Here is a 20,835-nt window from a genome sequence, read left to right as displayed (position 1 = left end):
TGTGTTTATGCCTGGATGCTGTATGCATAATATACATGATATATGAGTGTGTTTGTTTGTACACGGTCTGCGCAGATGTCCACAAGAGAGAGAGAGAGAGAGAGAGACTGTGTGTGTGTGTGTGTGTGTGTGTGTGTGTGTGTGTGTGTGAGTTGCTCCCAGCGCCCGGCGGTGGTGGCCCGTTATTGAGCCTTTGAAAGGCGAAGCGGCTGATAAATTCAAACTCTTTGTGTAATTGTCTTTCGCATCTGAATACAAATCCCCGCTGCTTATGATTCATCATATTTATTTTTTTATTTCCTCCGGCAACATCTTTTATTAGTTGTGCACTCAGCGGCGAGATTTAATTTCTGCAGGAGGGGACAACAGCGTTGGCTTGATGATTATTATTGAGAATGTGATACTACAGAAGCTGAAATAAAATCTATAGTGCATTAAAGTGACAGATTAGGAGGGGTGGAGAGTTCATTTACAAGTGTTAAGACATCAGCGGCTAATGCCCTGCAACGCCAAGTAGCTATCCAGCCTGGTCCCTGCTCTGGAGTGTGAGGAGTGTGTTTGGGAGAACAGCAGGAAGGAGTGTATGGCAAGTGTGTGTGTGTGTGTGTGTGTGTGTGTGTGTGTGTGTGTGTGTGTGCGTGTGTGCATCCGAAGAGTGAGTATATGTTGCACTCAACAGAGAGCCTCTAGTGGAGTTATTTTGGCATCGCTGGAAGAGAAGGAGCTTTGTCTGTCACTGTATCACATAGAAGATGGTAAATGTAACAATTAACATATGTAGAATTCTCATAAATTCAACAAAAGTTTGATTATATCAACTGTGTACACCTATATACTTTAGCCCCATGTTCGACACTCCTCGACTCTGCTCAGTTTTCAGGTTTCCTAGAGTAATTGAAAAATAAAACTGACTCCTGAATCTGTGAGGAGTCACCAGATATGATAGTGTACCATCAATAATTCCAAATGTGCCATCATTTACACTAGTTTACGCTACTGTCCTTTATCTTTACAATTAGTAGTTGGTTTTAGTTTCTGAGTGCACCCTACAACTGTGGCCTTGGTCTTTTCAATGCAAATGTTACCATCTCATCATGCCAGGACGATCTCACTGCTTTTGGATCCAATCAGCCAGACCACATGCTGAGGTATCCTGGCTGACATTGAGAGTTCAGAAGTGTGGACAGCAAACGGGACATGCAGTATCAACCAAGACAGGAAGAAAAGCCAACATTTCCTGATTTTACTGCTTTTAGATCAAATATAGGAAATGAATTGTGTTTATCAAACGTTTTTACAGTTTGAAAAGTGAAGCAAAAGCTGAAGCACCTTAAACTTGCATTCTCTCTACTGGCCATCAGGGGGTGACTCCTGTGGTTGCAAAAAGAAGTCCGATTGCATGGTGGTCTATGAGAAAATTACTCTTCTTCTCTTGATTTATCATCTCAATGTGTTTAAACACAAGTCTCAATCACTATTAAGAGTAAAATAGACTATAAACAAGGTAAGTTGTAGGGTGTGGCTAACTTGTGATTGACAGGTCACTGCCATGGTGATGTCATGTCTGGGAGTTGTCTGTGTTTTTGTCTTACAAAATATCTATACTTGTATCCCTTTCACAGTGTTTTTTTTTTCAGTTCAAGAAAGTTAATTGTAACATGATTGGTATTGCAGTTGGAGTTAGTGTCACTTCTTGTTGCAAAAATGCAAAGTCACGGCTTCAACACTGTCGTCCACAAACCACAGGGTGATACCTCCACTTCTTATACAGTCTACGGTTTTATAGCCGTACGGGTCAAATTTCACTGTCAACCATGTACACACATGAACACAGCTGAGTTCTGATCTGGTGTATCAAATCACAAATTAGGCTATGATGTTGATGAAGGTGACTCACAAGCATGTCTATCTTGGAATCTTGTGAGTCACGTTGACAGTTAAATTCGACCTGAGAGCCACACGGCTTGAAAACCGCAGACTGTGAAAGGAGTGGAGGTAGTCACTGTGACATCACCCATTGGTTTGAGGATGACAGTGTTGAAGGGTTGCACTATAATGAGCAAGTACAAGAAAAGTCAGTCTGATGGACTTATGGACACATATCCCCTTCCATGCAGGACAGCTATGAAAAAAGCTAGTTTATCATTTTCCATCGAGCAATGCTGCCATACATAAAGACACAAAGTGGACTATAAGTGTGTGTGTGTGTTGTGTTGAACATATTTACTTATTCTGAAGTAGTCGTAGACGTATTCCGCTAGAATAGGAGTTTTCAAGAGTAAACAACACCAAGCTTCTGTTTCTGTAGGAATGAAAACCAAGTATTTCTTTACAAAAAAGTGAATATTCATGTCTGAATAAGCAACAATCCAATGTTAGGTTCAGAAAAATTCGAGGTATTGTGGTTAGCTGTGCTATAAGATTTGACAGTGGCCCTGAGACATCAGCAAACAACCTATAACTGTCATCACATTTTTATCCAGTTCAACTGATGCATTGGAAACATGAGATATCACCTGTTTCTAATTGTAGAATAATATAAATCTAGAAATCTGTTGTAAATAACCAAATCTGCTCTACCTTTGAGTGATGGGGTCCAACAGGAACACACAACATTTTCAGTCACAGTAAGAATGTGATCTGATCCAGAGAAGAGGTTTGCAGGGCTTTTAAGCCCAGCTCTCAATCAACAATCGTTTGCCCAACTTTTCCAAGTTTGCAGCACTGAGAGACTTCTCAGCCATCTGTCAGAGTTATTCATCAAACCAGAATACCCTCTTCACTACCCACTTTGTTCGATAGTTCATGAAGCGTACATTAAATAATCATATACATAGAGTGTAGTGAGAGAGTTTAACTAACGGGGGGCCAACCCCATCTGCTCAGGCGTACTCTCTCTTAATACCAGGACCTTTAAAACCTTTTAGGGAGACTCCTAATGGTGACATAAAATCCTTTGTGATTACGGCTCCTGGGCAAATGACACTTACTAAAATTGATACAGTACAGTAACTGTTAACTTCATGACGCCTTCTGAATTCTAAACTCCTTCATTTATAAGTGGGAATTAAAACCATCATCATCTCCACACACAGAAAGAACTCACGTTGGCAACTCAAAGCTTCCAGTCCTGCTTTGGCTTGTTAAACATATCAACAATGGACAGTTGAGAATCATCTGCATCCTCACTAAATGACGGACTAACAATGCAGACGCAAGAAGTGGAAGATGAAATGAGTTGTAATGATATAATGGCTGACCTCGTTACAACTGACATGTTGAGACACTCTGCGACTGGTCAAGTCGCATCGATTTTCATCAGGGGTAGAAACTCAATCTAGGCTCGCTCCTCTTTAACCGACTCGTCTCTCTCAGATGCCCCCAGATATTTATGTCTACTGTCTGATTCCACAGAGCGGGGGCTTAATCAGATCCAGAGTGAGCTCCATCAGTATTCAAGCCAGCTGCCGGGAAGAACAGAGAGATAATGTGAGCTAAGACAGAGAAGAGGAGAATAGAGGAAGACTGAACGTCAAAAAGTCGTAGAGGGCAGAGGCACAAGATCAGGCTATATCAGAACATGTTACAGCACTACATTGGGAAACAAACCATGTACTGTATCCTTACAAAGATTATAAGGCTGAGGAAAAGTCTTGCGAGTCTTTTTGAAACAATGTACTTTTAGTGGACATCATAGGTCCCATGCTCAGACAGCACTAGTCTGCTAAGTCCCGCCCCTTCTAGTTGTTCTCTATGGACCTTGTCTTGGTAAACATATGGATGGTAGTCAAGTAATTATAGATGTGTTTTATCCAGTGACTCTTTTTTAGTCGGGAAATGAAAGAACAGGCGAGACCTTTTGTTGGCGTCACTATGCTTTCTAATTGCATATTTTCACCCTCAGTTATATGACAAACTTTTTACTTGCAAAATTGGCTTTTAAATTGACAAACATATTTGTAATTCAAAGGGGATCAAAATGATTTTTCTCTCAGGACTGACTACTTGTGCTCAACTGGAAAGGGCCGTGACTTGGCCTCTAAAGCTTGCTACCATCGATAGCTCTGTTGCTAATGGGATGTTAAGATCATCAGAGTTGATCATGAGAGTAGCAGGATCACATACTTCATGTAAATCCATCTTGTCAGGCTTCAAGAAGTGTGTTAGTGTTCGGTTAGCCAGAACACGGACCGACCAGCGTCCTTTGAGGAGCTACTGGCAGCTACATGCTAATGTGTATGTGAGGTGATACAGTGAGGCGACGGTCTGGTCCAAACAACAATGACTAGAGCCCCGTCTACCGCTCCTAGAGACGTTTGCGTACATCTGCAGCAGCATCACTTACGTCAGAACTGGAGAGGATTTCATCATTGAGCAAAGAATGGCACCGAAGGCTTCTCTCCTTGGAAAAGATGCTTTCCCAACTTACTTTAGAGTTTGAAGCAAATGTAGCAGGAATTTCACGTTGGCATCAAGGAGTCTTTTTGATCTGCAAATCTTCAGCTCAGTGCTACCAACTTGTGATGAGTAGTGCATAGTTCTCTCTTCACTATCGTGACAGCAGCAACAGCAGTATTAGTCTCCTACCTCTAATTGTTGACGTTGTTTCTTGGGGAAAAACAAATAATCACTTGTGTGGATTAGTTTGGATTATTTTCAAAAGTCATTGAACTATTTTAGCTAAATTGGCAAATTGAAATGGAACAATGTTTTTTTTTTTTTTTTAATCCCTGGAATCTGAACTCTTACCAACAATATGTCAGGCTATTTATTGACTCCAGCCAGTAACCAGTATGGATAATGGCATGTTTTCTAAACTGTATAATGCGTCATTGCAATTTTTGAACATTAGGAAGCTCATGGGCTTCTTCTTACAATAATTATAGAGTAAACAATTATTGGGACTCTTTTCTGAAAATATTTACTTCGTGGAATTTTGACATTTCTGAAAACAAATTGTATTATTGTTCAGAACATTGCAGAGCAAACAAAGGAGTTAGGATAATCAGTAACCTGTCTTCAGGTGACAGCTTGACACGATTAAATTGAGTCAGTTTTTCTCCTATGCATTTGGCACTTTTTCAATTTATTCGGGTCAAAGGTCAGAATCCTAACGACTAACAAGCTGGTTTTCAGTTAAGTACCAATAAGCACGAGTGCAGACATCGTTTCCTGAAGGGAAAAAAAGTACTCAAACTGTCAAGGTAACACTTTTGACATGAACTTATATTCAGCCCTTTCTCTCATTTTCCCCTTCACCAGGACGTTCCACTGCCACGCTGTTCTCTAGCCCTCTGAAGTGTAATTATGCGATCTGATTGTGATTTCTTCACCGCGTTACTCCGTGCTCCGCTCTCCTGATGAACCCTTGCTGATCCATATGAAATCTGCAGGACAACCAGGCTTCTGGAGAACTCCCTGGCAATAAAGGCTTGTTTCACAAATCTGCTTGATATATCTCTCAGTTGATCCAGTGCCCACAGAGGTCAGGAGAATGGATGAGAGGATACGAAACATTAATTGAGGGGCTACTTCCATCAGCCTGTATTAGGACTGTAAATATTATTATGCTGTATGTTTCATTTCCCTCCTCGTTTTCCCTCCAGATGCCACCTGATTCACGGTCCCCGCACAGCAGAGTCGGAGCACCGACAGTGTGAGCTGCTATTATTTGGAGCCCACGGTGCATTAACAACAGCAGCAGGCATCGGCTCTCACATCTGATCACACTAAATCAGACAAATGTGGACGAGAGGTGAAGGGAGAGACGTGGTAGGAGGAGGAGGGGGAGGGAGGGACTCTAGAGGAATCTGGGAAGGATGAGCTGACTGCAAATGTCTAGGCATGTACCGCTAGTTGCAAGGACTAAATAAATGTACCACACATTTGTAAAAATATATACACACACATCATACAAGTCATTTGTCTTCACCAGACATCAACGCCAAGTTCACATGTCACTTGCCGGGGGCATCTGTTTCCCATATTGCAGTCAACACCTCGTCTCAATTACATCCAGTGGGTAAATATATAAATAAATGTAGAGCCGACATAATCAGAAATCAGTATGTGAGCCCCCGATGTCCCTGAAGAACAAAGCTCTCAGATCTTCTTTGTCATTTGTGGAGCTAGGAAGCCACTGGGCCTGTGGAGGTCACAGAGCTCAGGACTCATCAGCAGGGCTAATTTGATTGTGGCAGAACAATGGTTAGCGTAGCCAAGCCTGGCGCTGGCCTGCTGACGAGCTGCATATTAATGGCTGGTGGCTACAATAAGCCTTTCTTTGCCCTGAGGAAGAAGGGCAAACTGAGCATAGTGAGACCTCAACACCTTCCTTACTCCGACCAACACAAACACATGATTTCTGCTTTGTTTGTTTGTGACACTATTGTCATTTAATCAGTGAGGAGCAAATTGCTGGAAAAACATAATGAATTATTCATAATGGAAAAAGCTATGACATTACTTTACTCATTACTGTGTAGTACTTGTTAGACCTGTAGTGTGTGCCTTCCAACAACTCTAATGGTGAAAACACGGCAGGTAGAGGCAAAGTTTTCCTTTGTCAGCGGCTGGGTTGTGTGTTCATGTGTTTCAGGCAGGACTCAATTATGTGTACCATCGGTCAACATGTCACTTACAGAGTCATAGCTCTCTGTTTAGTGATTGGCTGTGAGTATTCTCAAACCACAATGCGATAACCAACTTTCCCAAAGCCTAACCAATTTGTTCTGTTGCTTAACTAAACCTGGTTTCCTGTTAATAATGGAAGTTTATTTAGAAATAGAGACTTTGCATCCAGCAAGTCAAAACTTACCAAACTGCCCTGTCATCTGTAACACATCCAAAAGTATCGCTAGCAGGGCACTTAGACGATCATAGTGGGAAAGTAGGATTATGTGACAGAACGTACTGGTATATGACTAATGGCATGTTTGAGTGGGCGTTGCTGTGTTGTCTGTCCACTACATCAGTGAATGAGGCAGACTGACGTACACAGCCCAGTACGGCATCTCTGCTGAGAAGTGAGCATACTAATGGCGAGTGTAGTTTAGCGTAACCCCTTAGTCCCACGGTTAAGCATACTAATGTCGATGAAGCCGAATGCGGCCCTGCTGTACCAAAGAGCATACTAATTACCACGGCTGCCCTTCTCTGTGACCTTGGCCGGTCACTTAGCAGTGTGATCAATGCCTGACTCCTAATAAAGACACTTTAACAGGGTGAGCCACAAGGGCAGAGACTTTTTTCCCTCTCTCCCTTACTCACTTTCTATTTGTTGCTCAAGGTGTGTTTCTCGTTTAAGAGCAGTACAGAATGTGCTTTGGGGGGAAATAGCACTATTTCATTCTGTCAAAGACAAATACATATGCCAAAGAAACCTATTTGTTAGTCTACATTTATGTATCAAAAGTTCTTTTCATTGGAAGGAATCTTACTCACTCCCCCAGACAAGAGAGATTGCAGAACCTGTTGCCTTAGAGAGGCAGGGGCCAACAAGAAATTGGTATTTTAAATATCTTAACATAAGTTGGAGCCAGTGTTAAGCCAGAGTAACCGGAATGCTGTTTTATAGGCTTTTCCACCTTGAAAAGAATCATAAACGTAACACAAAAAGTTAAGTTCAAATGTCAACATTTATAAAATTGAATAGTGAATATTGGATACAAGCAACTTCAGTCCAAAACGATCTGTCAAGTTTCATCACCTTTGAGCCCTACTTTGTACACCACAATTAACATAGTAGCATGTACAACAAATTCACACATGCATCAAGTGTTAAAGTTCATTCTTAACCTTTGGAACATGTAGTTTGACCAAGTAAATCCAAAAATGTAAAGGGCGAATCCGCCATCTTTCATGTGAAAGTCCAATCAGTGGTCAGTGTTCCTCAGTGCATGCTATGTTGAAAATAATCCTGCTGGTGGAACCCAACCGCCGGCTACAGCCCTTTACACAGCGTGACAACATAAATATGAGACAGTCACCTGCAAACAGTTTGCATCCAAACTATACGTACCAACTGCAATGAGATTTGCATTGAGTGGATCTACTATACGCTGCCTTGGTCAATTTTGAAATAAAGTTTGTAATTCTTTTTTACCAACTATATACACAATGACTTTTGACCAGGTGCAATGATTACATTATATGTCCCAATTACCTAGGTGAAATTCATTCATGCATTACATAATTTGGTGCTATAAAAGACGAGACATTTGTATATTCTAAAGTTCCTGGGCGACCCTGTACATACTTATATATCTTGGAAGTGGAGATGCCCATTATAGGCCGTTTTTTGCCTTTTACATATGGTGTATTTGAATGAATTACTCTTACAGATTTGAATAGATTGAGATGATTTAATGTATTCAAATCTTGAGTTTTCATGGAATGACCTTGCCGATGGCAGTTTTGAATCATTCACTATGAAACAGGAAGTTGTTGCCCCCTCGCTTCCCTGAGGTGGAGAAGAGTAAACCAAGCTGAAAAAGCCTGTAACTCTTCAATGCTTCCAACTGCAATGTCAAATGACAGCACTGGATGCACTTATTTTGAACTAAGCCACTATAGACAACACTGATTTGACTTCTACATCAAATTTGGTGGATTTGGCCTTTATACCTTATACCTACCTACATGCCAGAGCTTTTCAAGCACACCCTGCAGTTTTCCTCAATGGGTGACTCTCACATATGAGTTTAAGGTAGTTTTCTCATTAATTTTCCCACTTCAGTTCAACAACTTTCAGTAGTTGTGTTTCATGACAAATGGGCCGGTTTGGCAGCTTTTAAATTATGACTCCTGGTACACATTTGTATCCAGATAGGTTGATGTTTCTGCATGTAGACTGTGATTTCCTACAGTACATGTGTTGACTCATACAGATGACATAGATGGCTTCCTGTCAGATAGTGTACTGTTGCTTTAAAGAGGACATCATAGATTTGTTTTTCATCCATCTCAGAAATCTCTCGCATCATTTCAATGTTTTCCCTCTCTCCTCAGCGTTAACACACACACACACACACACACACACGCACATTCCCCGTCCTTTTACCTTGATCCCTCTCCATTTCCATCCATCCCACCTCGTCTCTCTCCCACAACCCTTCCATCTATCCTTCTCTCTAGTGATGCTGGACACACCGGTAGTGAAGCAGCAGGAGGTATTGTGCTGGATAATTACCCAGGTTTTGGAGCTTCCCAGGAGTCTGGGTGTTCGGTGGGGAGGGGACATCGAGAAGCTTGGCTGTATATTTAATGCACTCTGCTAACACGACACTCCAACACATGGCCAGTGGAAAATGCAGACCCTAATAAATGGTCTTTTGTCGCCACCTGAGAAGACAACGCAAAAAGATGCACTTTTTTCATTTTACTTTATCTTTCATGCCACTGAGTCTCAACCGCACCCTCCTCTCTCCTTCCTTTTCCCCACTCCTGCTTCTCCCTCCATTTACTTTCCTCAGACAATTTTACACACCAAAAGACAGTGTAGAGACGGTTATGACTAGGATTACGTCTGTTTGTTTGTCTGAGTGCGACTGAGGCTTTGCTTTGGTGTGTGCCATGGGAAATATGATCTATAGCTGTCAAGAAAAGCAGATGAGGTGATGAACAAATATTCATAGAAACACACCACACAAACATCGTCTGCCACCTTGGAAACCCTGACTACATGAATATGGTGAGACAAATCCCCCACCAAAAAAAAAGCCTCTTTTTTGCCAAATGAATGATGGGGGACCTCTAACAAATACAAGCAGAGAAACCACACTGCCCATGACCCAGCTGAAGTGGAGGGGGGCCAACAGGAGCATCCGGTTTGCCCAGTTGTCCAGGCCCCATTAGTCTAGAAGAGCCATCAGCATGGGATTAGGCAACAGTCCCTTACAATCCTGATCCAGTGCAACATCCAAAGCTCGCCCCACCTCCTCCTCTTTACCTCCATCTCTCGCCAGCTCTCTGAGCCCAAGCCAGGCTCTCCTGGCTGGGCCCCCGAGCTCGGCCAGAGCCCTTGTGTCTCTGGAGCATCCGTCGCTCTTTTGCTTCGGCGTCAGCTGCTGGAGATGTTGTCCCTAATTAACAAGGGATTAAGCCATCATCTCGGCTTGTAATACAGCCTGGATGGGAATTCCAATATGGATGTTGGAGGGAGAGGAGGAGGTGGAGGGTGAGGGGATTGGACTGGATAGAAAGAGGAAAAAGAGAGAGACACTAGTGGCGTTTAGCAGCTCAGTAAATTACTCTTGACCCATAGGACTGAGGGGAGTCTATCGGCCCAATTACAACAGCTCAGGCCTGCCAAAAGTTTTATTGGGAGGAGGGCGGGGGCAAGTTGGAAGGTGATTGGTCTGCATGTGTGTGTGTGTGTGTGTGTGTGTGTGTGTGTGTGTGTGTGTGTGTGTGTGTGTGTGTCTGCTTGCTTGCAGATGGGGGGGCCTCATTTTTAATGGCCTTTCACCATATTACTTTCCGTCAGGATTGGAAGAGTTGGATATTGACATAATTATGATGAGAATTTGGTGGAGGTTGAAAATGAAAATATAATTTTTTCTTCTGCAGCAGTACCCAAAAAGCCACTGTGTTCATTACATTGTCAGACATATTTTATACAGCTTTTGTGTCCTCTATCTGCCAACACATTTGTATCTCATTCTCTTTTTATTCTCTTTATTATTGCCATTAATAGTAATAAGAAGTAGTTGCTACTACAAGGGCCATTATTACAATTGTTATTCATTGTTTTCTAAAGAAGATCTGCACAATATAATATAATAATTTTAATATAGCATAATGTTAAACTTGATTTCAGAGCTACATCTGCAACTGCAGTAGGAGAGCTAAATTATCGGTAAACGTGCATTGCTATTTCCATACTTAACTTTGTCAGTGACAGGTGCAAATGTACATTATTTACAGCATATTATAATATTTAAGAGTACTAATCAAAAGAAGAAGAAAGAGAAGGCTATAACAATGAAAGTCAGAGAGGTCAAAAGAGGTCAGAAGAAAAACATAAGGGGATCTAAACTGTGTGTTGTGCTGTAGATATACTGCATATTACAATGGATTTTCAATTTAGTAAGTGAATAAAGGTCAGCTCAGGAATTTCATATATATATATATATATATATATATATATATATATATATAAATACATGAAATCCTGAGCTGACACCTTTACTCACTTACTGAAATCATTATATCATCATTGTGTTGTTTTTTGCTGTTTTTTTCTTGTTAATTTGACGGTTGGCCCATTGGTTTTGCTTGCCCAGTTTACCGCTCTGATTTACTGTCTGCAGAGGTTGGACCTGAAGGCAGCGCTAACAGCAGCATGGACTACACCCAGGGCAGAGTGCCCAGTGTGTATGAGGAGAGTAAAAAATCATGTGAGATGTCACCTTTGGGCTTAGCTTTGGCTTAATGGCTGACAAAACACTGAGGCAGCACACATCCTACACTACTAGTATTTAAAACTTATAACCTAAAATAACCTTAAAAATAAACCTACATAATGGTTTGCGTAAATTAAATGATTTCTTAATCACCAGCTGTATGTGCTTTTGATGAATTTATGCTTGTGTTTTTGTTATGCCTCAAAACTGCCTTTAATGACAGGTTTTATTATTGTGACTCATTTTGTTTTCATGGACATCAGCTGTCAAATGTAAATAATACACTTTGCATGTATCTGCACTGCACTGGTTAGTTCATATACAGTACATGCACCATGGCTTTATCTACAACTTTTACAGAAGATTTTACCTCATGTTTATTTATTGATGTAATCATTTTCCAGCCAAAATGTATTACACAAAGTAGTTCCTGTATGCATCACTCCTTTACTGCACACATTTTGAGTCAGGCACCTCAGCCATTTGCCTGTTTTTATTGTATCCAATATATTCTTTAAAACTGAAGAAATGCACAATTGAATGTGATATTGAGATCATTGCTACTTTAGACCAATATTGTAATTGTTTTGTGCTTTTAATTAGCTTTACAACTTCATTAACGTTTACAACCCTTTTCAGTTGGGAGTTTTATCCGAGCCAACCCCCCACAGGGAGCTGCCTGAGAACCTCACTCACATTCACACAAGGTTAAAAGGCTGTTAGCGTCCATTTCAAACCTAGCAGTTTGAGTGGAGAAGTGTACAGACACTAAATTTGAGGTGATGTGATCTGTGGTCTGTTCTCTGGCTCTCTTTGTGCTGGCGCTGCCTGCACAGCTGCTGGGGAGGGGTGGGGGTTGGGGAAGGGGGTCCAGCCTGCCACTGTGTCTGCTGCTGATGTAAACTGATGCAACCTTCATTCAAGACAAAGCAACAACAAAAAAAAACAAAAAAAGTGTGTGTGATCAGTGTCCACTATGAGTAGCGATACAAACGGAGCGGTTCGTGGCGCGTTGCACCGGGGTTTCATAAAGCAGACCTAATAATTGATGACACTGTTGGATAACGATCAAGTGTGCGTGTTGGCGAGCGCTTCTGAAAACAAAGGAGAGACTGAGAAGGAAGCAATGACAGTGAGGGGGAGAGTTTGTGTGTGAGAGATAAACACAGTCAAAGTGGAAGAGACAGGGCGAGTGTGTGAGAGTGTGTGTTTGTCTGGGAGAAGAGTGAGATAGAATAACTGAGAAAAAAAGAGAAATAGTTTAAGTGAGTAATGGACTACAGATGTCAACACAGATGTATGCAGTTAAACTATGTCTCCTATAAATTACGTTCATATACAACTTATTTGAAGAAGTTCCCCATAGTTTACATAATGAACCAAACATATTTTTCCACTTCTCAACAGCAGACAACTCAACTTGGTGGGTCAGGGAGGACCACTCAGGACCACAGTGAGGGAGGGTCCCCCCTAAGACCTCTTCATTTTCCTTCTTCTTTAAACTTAAATAGCATGGTTCTTTTGAGTAAATTGTTTACCTTTAATGTTGTTTTGAACCTTTATGTTAAGCACCTCAAGTAATCTTGTTTGTATTTGTATGTGCTTTATAAATTAAATGTATTATTATCATTCCTTGCCTGGACATTGCTGCTTCTAATGGCCTTGAACTTACTTCAGGGAGTCTAGGACAATAGCAGCTTAACTAAGAGCTGGTTCAAGGCAAACCTGAGCCAGCCCTAACTATAAGCGTTGTCAAAGAAGAACGTGTTAAGCCTAGTCTTAAATGTGGGAATGGTGTCTGCCTCCTGAACCAGAACCAGAAGAAGGTTCCACAGAAGAGGAGCTTGATGGCTGAACCCTCTGGCACCCGCTCTAGTTTTGGAGACTTTAGGAACGACAAGGTAACCCTTTATTCTGAGAGCATAGTGCTCTAGTGGGACAGTGTTTAAAGAGCTCTTTAACTGCTTTCTGGTCCACCGCGACATGTTGGAGATAGATCCATCTCAACGTTGCTGTGCCTGCCACCATGAAATACTACTGTTAATACTACTGCTAGTCTTTATATTATAGTTCTGCCTGAAAGTCTATCTGTCGTGTTTTCTCTCCTTGATGTGCTGGAATACTTGCTCCTAAGTGATGTTGAGACTTTGAAAATTAATTTACTGTTCTAATCCTGCTCAATGTGTAAAATGTTCTGAGATAACTCTTATTGTGACATGACGTTATACATTTAATTTAATTTAATTTAATTGAAGATATGATGGTGTCTCATCATTTACACCTTTGAAGGTGAGGATAAGGATTTTATAGGGAGCCAGTGCAAAGAAGCTAATACAGTAGAAAGGTGTTTTACAAACAATAAATGCATGGACTAGTTTTTCTGCATCTTTTCAAGACAGCATGAGCCTGATTTGAGTCATGTTATGCAGGTGAAAGAAGGGTGTCCTTGTTGTTTGTTTAATATGCAAGTTAAAGAACAGGTCCTGAGCAAAGATAACTCCAAGGTTTCTTACGGTAATATTTGAGGCGATGGCAATCCCATCAATAGTCACTATATCTTTAGACAGCAAGCTTCGGAGGAGTTTAGGCCCAAGTACAATCACTTCCATGTTATTGGCATTGCAGGTCATCCATGTTTTTATATCATCTATACATGCCCGGGGTTAACTAGCTGTTTGGGTTTCTTCAGGGTTGACGATAGATACAATCGAGTATCATTTGCATGGCAAAATGGCTGCAAATCCTCCTCCATGTCTGCTGCCTTGAGATATATGAGTATTAATATGACTGGGAAGACTGGCTTCGTTTAAGCAAACATAGTGTTCATCACGCAGCCAGGTTTCAATCAGACAGAATAAATCAATATGATTATCTGATATTATATCATTGACTAATACTGCTTAAGATGAGAGAGATCTAATGTTTAAGAGTCCACATTTACTCCATGATTGACTGAATTAATTTAAGTGGTCAAGGGACAGACACTGTTCTTATGTGGTTTTGGTAACTGCTCTAATGGAGGCTGCTTCCTGGGGCCCGTTTCACAAAGCAGGTTCAACAAACTCTGAACCTAACCCTGAACTCTGAGTTGAACAACTCTGAGATGGGAAACTCTGAGTTTTCGGTTTCAGAACAGTGGTTTTGAATTAGTTCACTCAACTCTGAGTATGTAAACTCTGAGTTACGCGCGTGCCTGCCGACTCTACAAAGCCATCATCAATGGAGCTCCGATACTACGATTCACCATGGCAACGGGGAGAGCGTCATTAGATATTACCGAGTGTTTATGTAGAAAACGAGCTCATCCTGAGAAAGCGGAGCACCGTAACTGCAGCAAAGTAGCGATAGTTGGCGTGGCAGACAATTACTGCCCGATCTAATGTGTATAACTGAATGAAACAATCTATTGATCTAAAGGTAAAAAGTGTTTATTTTCAGATCAGCACAGCGTCACTGTGGTGTAATGGTTAGCAACACTGCCCACAGTGCTGGCGACAGTGGTTCAATCCCCGTAGATCTCAAAGTAGCGCAACACATAAATTATTATTTTTATTGGGTGTAATCCCCCCAGGCACAGAAAGAAAGTGGCGTCAGTTGAAAATTAAGCATAAGAATATTGCGCAAATACGTTGACTAAGGCATGTGATTTTAATCATATTTTACATATTAAACAGTAAATATAAGCAGGTATTTCAACACAGGAATGTACTTAAACATTTCATAAATCTCCCGTTCGCAAAAACACTACCTCCGCAAAGAATCTGGTTGCGGATTATGTCCGCGATATGAAATGTTGAAAATGTCGGAGAATATTGTTTAGATAATATCTAATGTGATTGAAAGGAAAGGTAATCAAAATCCTCTCCCGACGCAAAGCTGCTAGAATCACTTTTATTTCCGTATCGATTAGGTTGACGATGAAAGGACGGCACAATTTTTCAGAGTTGGTTCAGATTCCGGAAAAAGGCGGAGACATGTAGGGAGAAACTCAGGGTTTGTTGAAGCAAACCTGCTAGCGAGCAGGTTAGTTTCACGGAGCATGTTACCCGGGTAACTGACTCAGATTTATGCTGAACTGGCTTTGTGAAACCGAAAATCCAGAGTTTCCCTCATCTCAGGGTTAACTAACTCAAGGTTTTCACTAAACCTGCTTTGTGAAACGGACCCCTGGTCTCAACTCTGGTTTGTCATATGTCATCAAACTCAGCAGTATATCTAGATATGAGCAGATGCCATCTCTCCTGATCAGACCAGAAAGAGGAGAAGGAAAGAGAGAAGCCATCAAAGCTGCTAAGCTAACTGTTGAACTAAAGTAGCTAAGAGATAGCGTGTAAACACACAAACAATAAACTCACAGTATTAGCCTAAGGAGAACAATGTTCTATTGCATAAACGACAGTCAATTGTGCTGCTTTTCGATAGAGTTTCAAGACCTTTTATTGTAGTGAAAAGCAAGGCCATGGTGAAATGAGTTCAGTGGGTTCAAATAAAGGTATTGAGAAGCTTCAGTACATGGCCACAACATCACAGGTACAGTTCTTTGCGAAGTGCCAGTGTTGTTAAATACAACTTCAGTTCCTGTTCATCATGACGCTTCTAAAGTAGAATCAGAGTTTGGCCTTGGGGTTAAGTAGGCAGGTGGAGGTGGTCGTGGTAGTGCAGCATCTGGCTGCAGGAGGAAGGTGTGTGGAGGCTGCTCACAGGAGCCGTCAGAGCCACACGGATATATTGTTTAGAGCAGGTGGCCCGGACACGGCAACACGCTGGGAAATACAACTGTGGGGACAGTGGACCTTGTTTGTGTCTCTAGAAACATCAATAAAGTAAAATAAAAACTATAAATCTGTGTTCAAGATATCTCTTGAACTGTGAGAAGCTGTGGGCAGTCTCTGCCACAATGCAACTTGTTGACAATACACCAAATTGGTGCAAGGACGCAGCTTGTAAATCCTCAACATGAAGTTGATAACCCCAAAGTCTAGATTTATGTTGCTAGGTGGCGCCATGACAATGACGAAATGCTAACATGTAGAAACCCTCTAACCTTAACTATTTAACTTGTCAGGATTGCTGCAGATTGAACCATGTCAAATCAACTTACTTTGTTTAACTCACCTTGGCAACGCTTTTTAAACAAAACTAAAAAGCTTGACAATTTCACAGCATTAGGTATATTAAGGCGGGCTCACACCGGACCGAAAATCGCCCACGTCGGCGTTCATTTCAGCCGACTCAAATGTATAATCCGCCATTCGAGTCGGTCATTCTTTTACCATTCTGATTGGTGGAGGCTAGCAGCTTGACTAGCAAATCAGTGATGCCCGGAAGTGACGATGGTAAACATACCAGATAACCAGTGGAATCGAAGAAGGTGGTCTAGAGAGGACCGCCTACTTCCGGTATTTCGTGTTTTTTGGCCCACAATACAGATTAGCGCCGCCTGTTGTTTTGGAGACATTACATCTCGCGCAAGCGCGGAACGTATGGCGCCGAATTTACCGACGCGAGTCGGGCAGTTCTTCCGGTGTGTACACAGCTTTAGAGTTCACTGGCTACATTTGAAAAGGAATCAATCAGTCAGTCAATCAATATACTCACATAAATCATATAAAATGTTGATGAAATGTAAAGCTGTCAGTGGTTCTAGAAAACACACTAATCAAACTAATGATAGCCTTTTTTATAACCTTGTACAGTTCACATAAGGCTGATTTCCTGATGTGCTGTCGTCGTCAGGTCTGGACTTTTATCCAACATGTGGAATTTGACATTTCACAAATTTTTAAATTGTGTAAGAAAAAAAGTTTGGAATCAAGCCATTTCGGTGACCCCCTGCAGTAATTCTGCGGACCCCTTAGGGGTTGTGCACCCCTTGTTGAAGATCTCTGCTCTGGCATACCACTACAAAAGTAATTAGGGGGCACTATAGAGCCAACATAGCACACCCAAACCCAATTGTGACATCACACTGGAATAACTACTAGTTTGAATAAGGGGGCAACGTTGCAGACGTTTTAAAGTCCTCAAAGGTGTTCGTAAAATGAAAATTAACGCACAAAATCCAAGATGGGCACTTCCTGTCTAGAGAAAAAATTGGGGCCCACTGGCCACGCTCAGTCAGTGCAGAGCTTTGCAATTTCACCACTGTGCCAATTTTCGGGAACTACTCTTGTCTATTTGTGAAGAAAGCAACAGCCTATTTTACTGATACGACAATGGCATTCAAGACAGAAAAATATGGTATTTTACCTAAACCACACATTTTGAATTTGAACGGATAATTTGAGATGAAATAAAGTATAATGTATTTGATTGAATTTCAATAAAGATGTAATTATTATAATATAATTTAAGTGTTCTGTTTTCAACTAATTGGGATATTTTCTTAACCTATACCATGTCTTTTAATTACAATCCAACATGTGAGTTCAGGACAGGATGTAAACCCTCTTCTCCAGTGTCAAAGTGCTGAGTTTTAGTTTTCGAGTTGTCATATTCCCATGCTCATGTAATTTATCTCTGGCATGTATCTCCAATGTTAATGCATTAATGCATGCGTGTGTCTGTGCATATGTGTGTCACAATTGTTTTCTGCTCAGTGAAGCATTGTTGGATTGATGTGTTTCCAATGGAGTACAATGACAATTAAAGAGTAACTGACCTGCTATTCCCTTCATTACCTCCTAGCTATTCATACTGCGCATGTGTGTATTGTACAACTACCTTTGTGAGGACCAATTTGAATGTTAGACCTTCAGTATGTGGACATTCTTAAAAAAGAATTACCCTCCCTCTGAGACAGACCTTCAAAGACCCGTTTGAGGGTTCTGACTTGGTTTTAGAATTGGGATGGTTAGTTTGAGGTCAAGGTTTTTTTTGTTCTAGAGGATGATTCAGATGTGAAGTGAAACAGTTAAGAGTATCTTTATCTTCATCTTGGACGACTAGTGGGCGGGCTGAGAATGTAGCGACACCTCCCTTATCGCTACAAGTTGCAGAATAGTTGATGGATGGATGTCATTATATTATTAGTTAAGATTGCTTGGATCTAGGGCTGCACGGTGGTGTAGTGGGTAGCACTGTCGCCTCACAGCGAGAGGGTCCCGGGTTAGATTCCCGGGCCGGCCCGGGTTCCTTCTGTGTGGAGTTTGCATGTTCTCCCCGTGTAAGCATGGGTTCTCTCCAGGTTCTTCTTCCCACAGTCCAAAGACATGCAGGATGGGGATAGGTTAATTCATGACTCTAAATTGCCCGTAGGTGTGAATGTGAGTGTGAATGGTTGTCTGTCTCTACATGTCAGCCCTGTGATAGACTGGCGTCCTGTCCAGGGTGAACCCTGCCTTGGGATCGGCTCCAGCCCCCCCACAACCCTGAATACAGGATAAGCAGTAGACAATGGATGGATGGATGTTTTTGTTGTATCACACGTCATCTTTTGTATTACAATAAGAAAAGAATGCCGGATTTTGATACAAAAAAACAAAAAAAAAAATACAGTTTTCGTCCCCCTTTTTACATATATTGTTTGATCGGTGAGCAATATGACCAGGGATCTTATATAAAAGGGTTAAAAGAAATGTTTGTATTTTATCTTGACTTTAATGTTAGGGTAAGGGACTAGGGCATGCATTTTTTCAATGTGTGCTCAAAACGTAGAAGTACAAGGCTGTGTGTGTGTGTGTGTGTGTGTGTGTGCGTGTGTGAGTGTTTGTGTGTTGGTGCAGATGTCGACAGGAAAAGAAAGAAAGAGTCAGCATTTCCAGGAACATGCACAGACAGACATGCATATGATATATGATGCAAAAATATACAAACACACACCACAACAAGAGACTAATTTGCATAACACACACACACACATGCACACACACAGAGTGACTGAACATCCTTCCTTGTTGATCAGTGAGCATGCCTTACACGGTAAACTATTCCAGCTGTACTGTATAGAAATACATTCTTATCATGCCATCCTGTTTGAATTTCCTCCATCCTTATTTCCTTCCTCTCTCCATCTTTGTTTCTTCTCTTCTCTTCCCTTCTTGCACACACATAAGGATACAAATATCGGCATTTTTTCCCTGCTGTACAAGGCCCACCACATACCTATTTGCATAACAATCTTCACTTGTTTTTCTGCTTAGATGGAATTCACAGCATGGTGCCGGTATGACTGAGACAGGGGTCATTGCTATGTATATCAGAGAGAGGGAGAAGAGAGGGAGAGCGTTTATGGCAGGGAGAGGGAGAGGGAGGGAGGCAGCAGTTGCAAAAAATGCCCATCCAGAGACACAAACACTTCCATAAAGAAACTCATTGGCATATATGCACTGACTGATGGAGAAAAACAGACAGGATTTAGATGAAAGTGTCTAACCGCTCCACCCTTTTTAATGTAAAGCTACATTAAAGGCAAGAAGGAAGATATTCAAGGAATCAACCACAACCTTTCTTCCTCACTTTTCTGTTATTACATGCAAATCAGACGTTCAACATAACATTCACAATTGAAGCAAAAAAAATAAATAAAAATCCTTGTTTGCTATTATCTTTTTTTTATTCAGCCGTCATTGTTCATTCCTTTTGTTGCCTTTAACTCTGGTGTAAAATGTACACATGTAGGCAGCCGACTAACTGATTCAATGTTCCCAAAAATATGTATATCGTATTTTCAGGCTAATCTTTCCACTCATTGATAACATCATCATTTTTTTCTGGAACATGATCTGTGACATTCCTTATTGGGACCTGTATGATTGGATCCCTCACCTCCTTTGTCAGTATCCACACTGTAAATGTTCTGTATTATTTAATATCAGTAAATGTTATATGTCTTGTTAGTCTTTTATTTTCCATTGAAGTTACTTTACATTTCTTCCTTGTCTATTAAAGATGTGTTTTAACACCGCCAAGACGGTCTGACAGTCCCTTTGGGTTTTTATAATGTAATTAACTGTTATGTGCCCCTACCGCTGTAACATGTGTCTTTTGTTTTACTGAAATGCATTTTTAAGGATTCAGTAGGTTACTGTTGTGTATATTGTAATTAGTTATCCAATTGAAAAAAGATCCCGATAGTTTTGATGTGTTCTATGTGTGTTTTTTATCCTGCGGGGTTAACCCTTTAACATACATTTTAACCACATGGTTTTTAACCAAACAATTCGTTTTTTGCTGTCAAATTGCAAAAACTGTGCAAAACCCATATTTGGCAGTTTGTCCTTATTCCCTTCATTGATAGGAGGGTGTAATTAAAATTGTATCCACCGGGGGCAATGACTTACAAAGACATCATTGTTTGAAAGTGAAGAAGAAACTGGAAGTTGACGGCGTGAATCATATGGTTATTATAGATGGTTATCCGGATAACACGGAAAGTTAAAGGGATAGTTCAGAATTTTGGACATAAGACCTATTTTCCAACTGAGCCGGT

This window comes from Eutrigla gurnardus, assembly GCF_963514095.1.
Source record: "Eutrigla gurnardus genome assembly, chromosome: 11".
In the NCBI taxonomy this organism is placed as follows: Eukaryota; Metazoa; Chordata; class Actinopteri; order Perciformes; family Triglidae; genus Eutrigla; species Eutrigla gurnardus.
The sequence above is the reverse complement of the archived record's forward strand: the minus strand, read 5'-3'. Positions refer to the sequence as shown.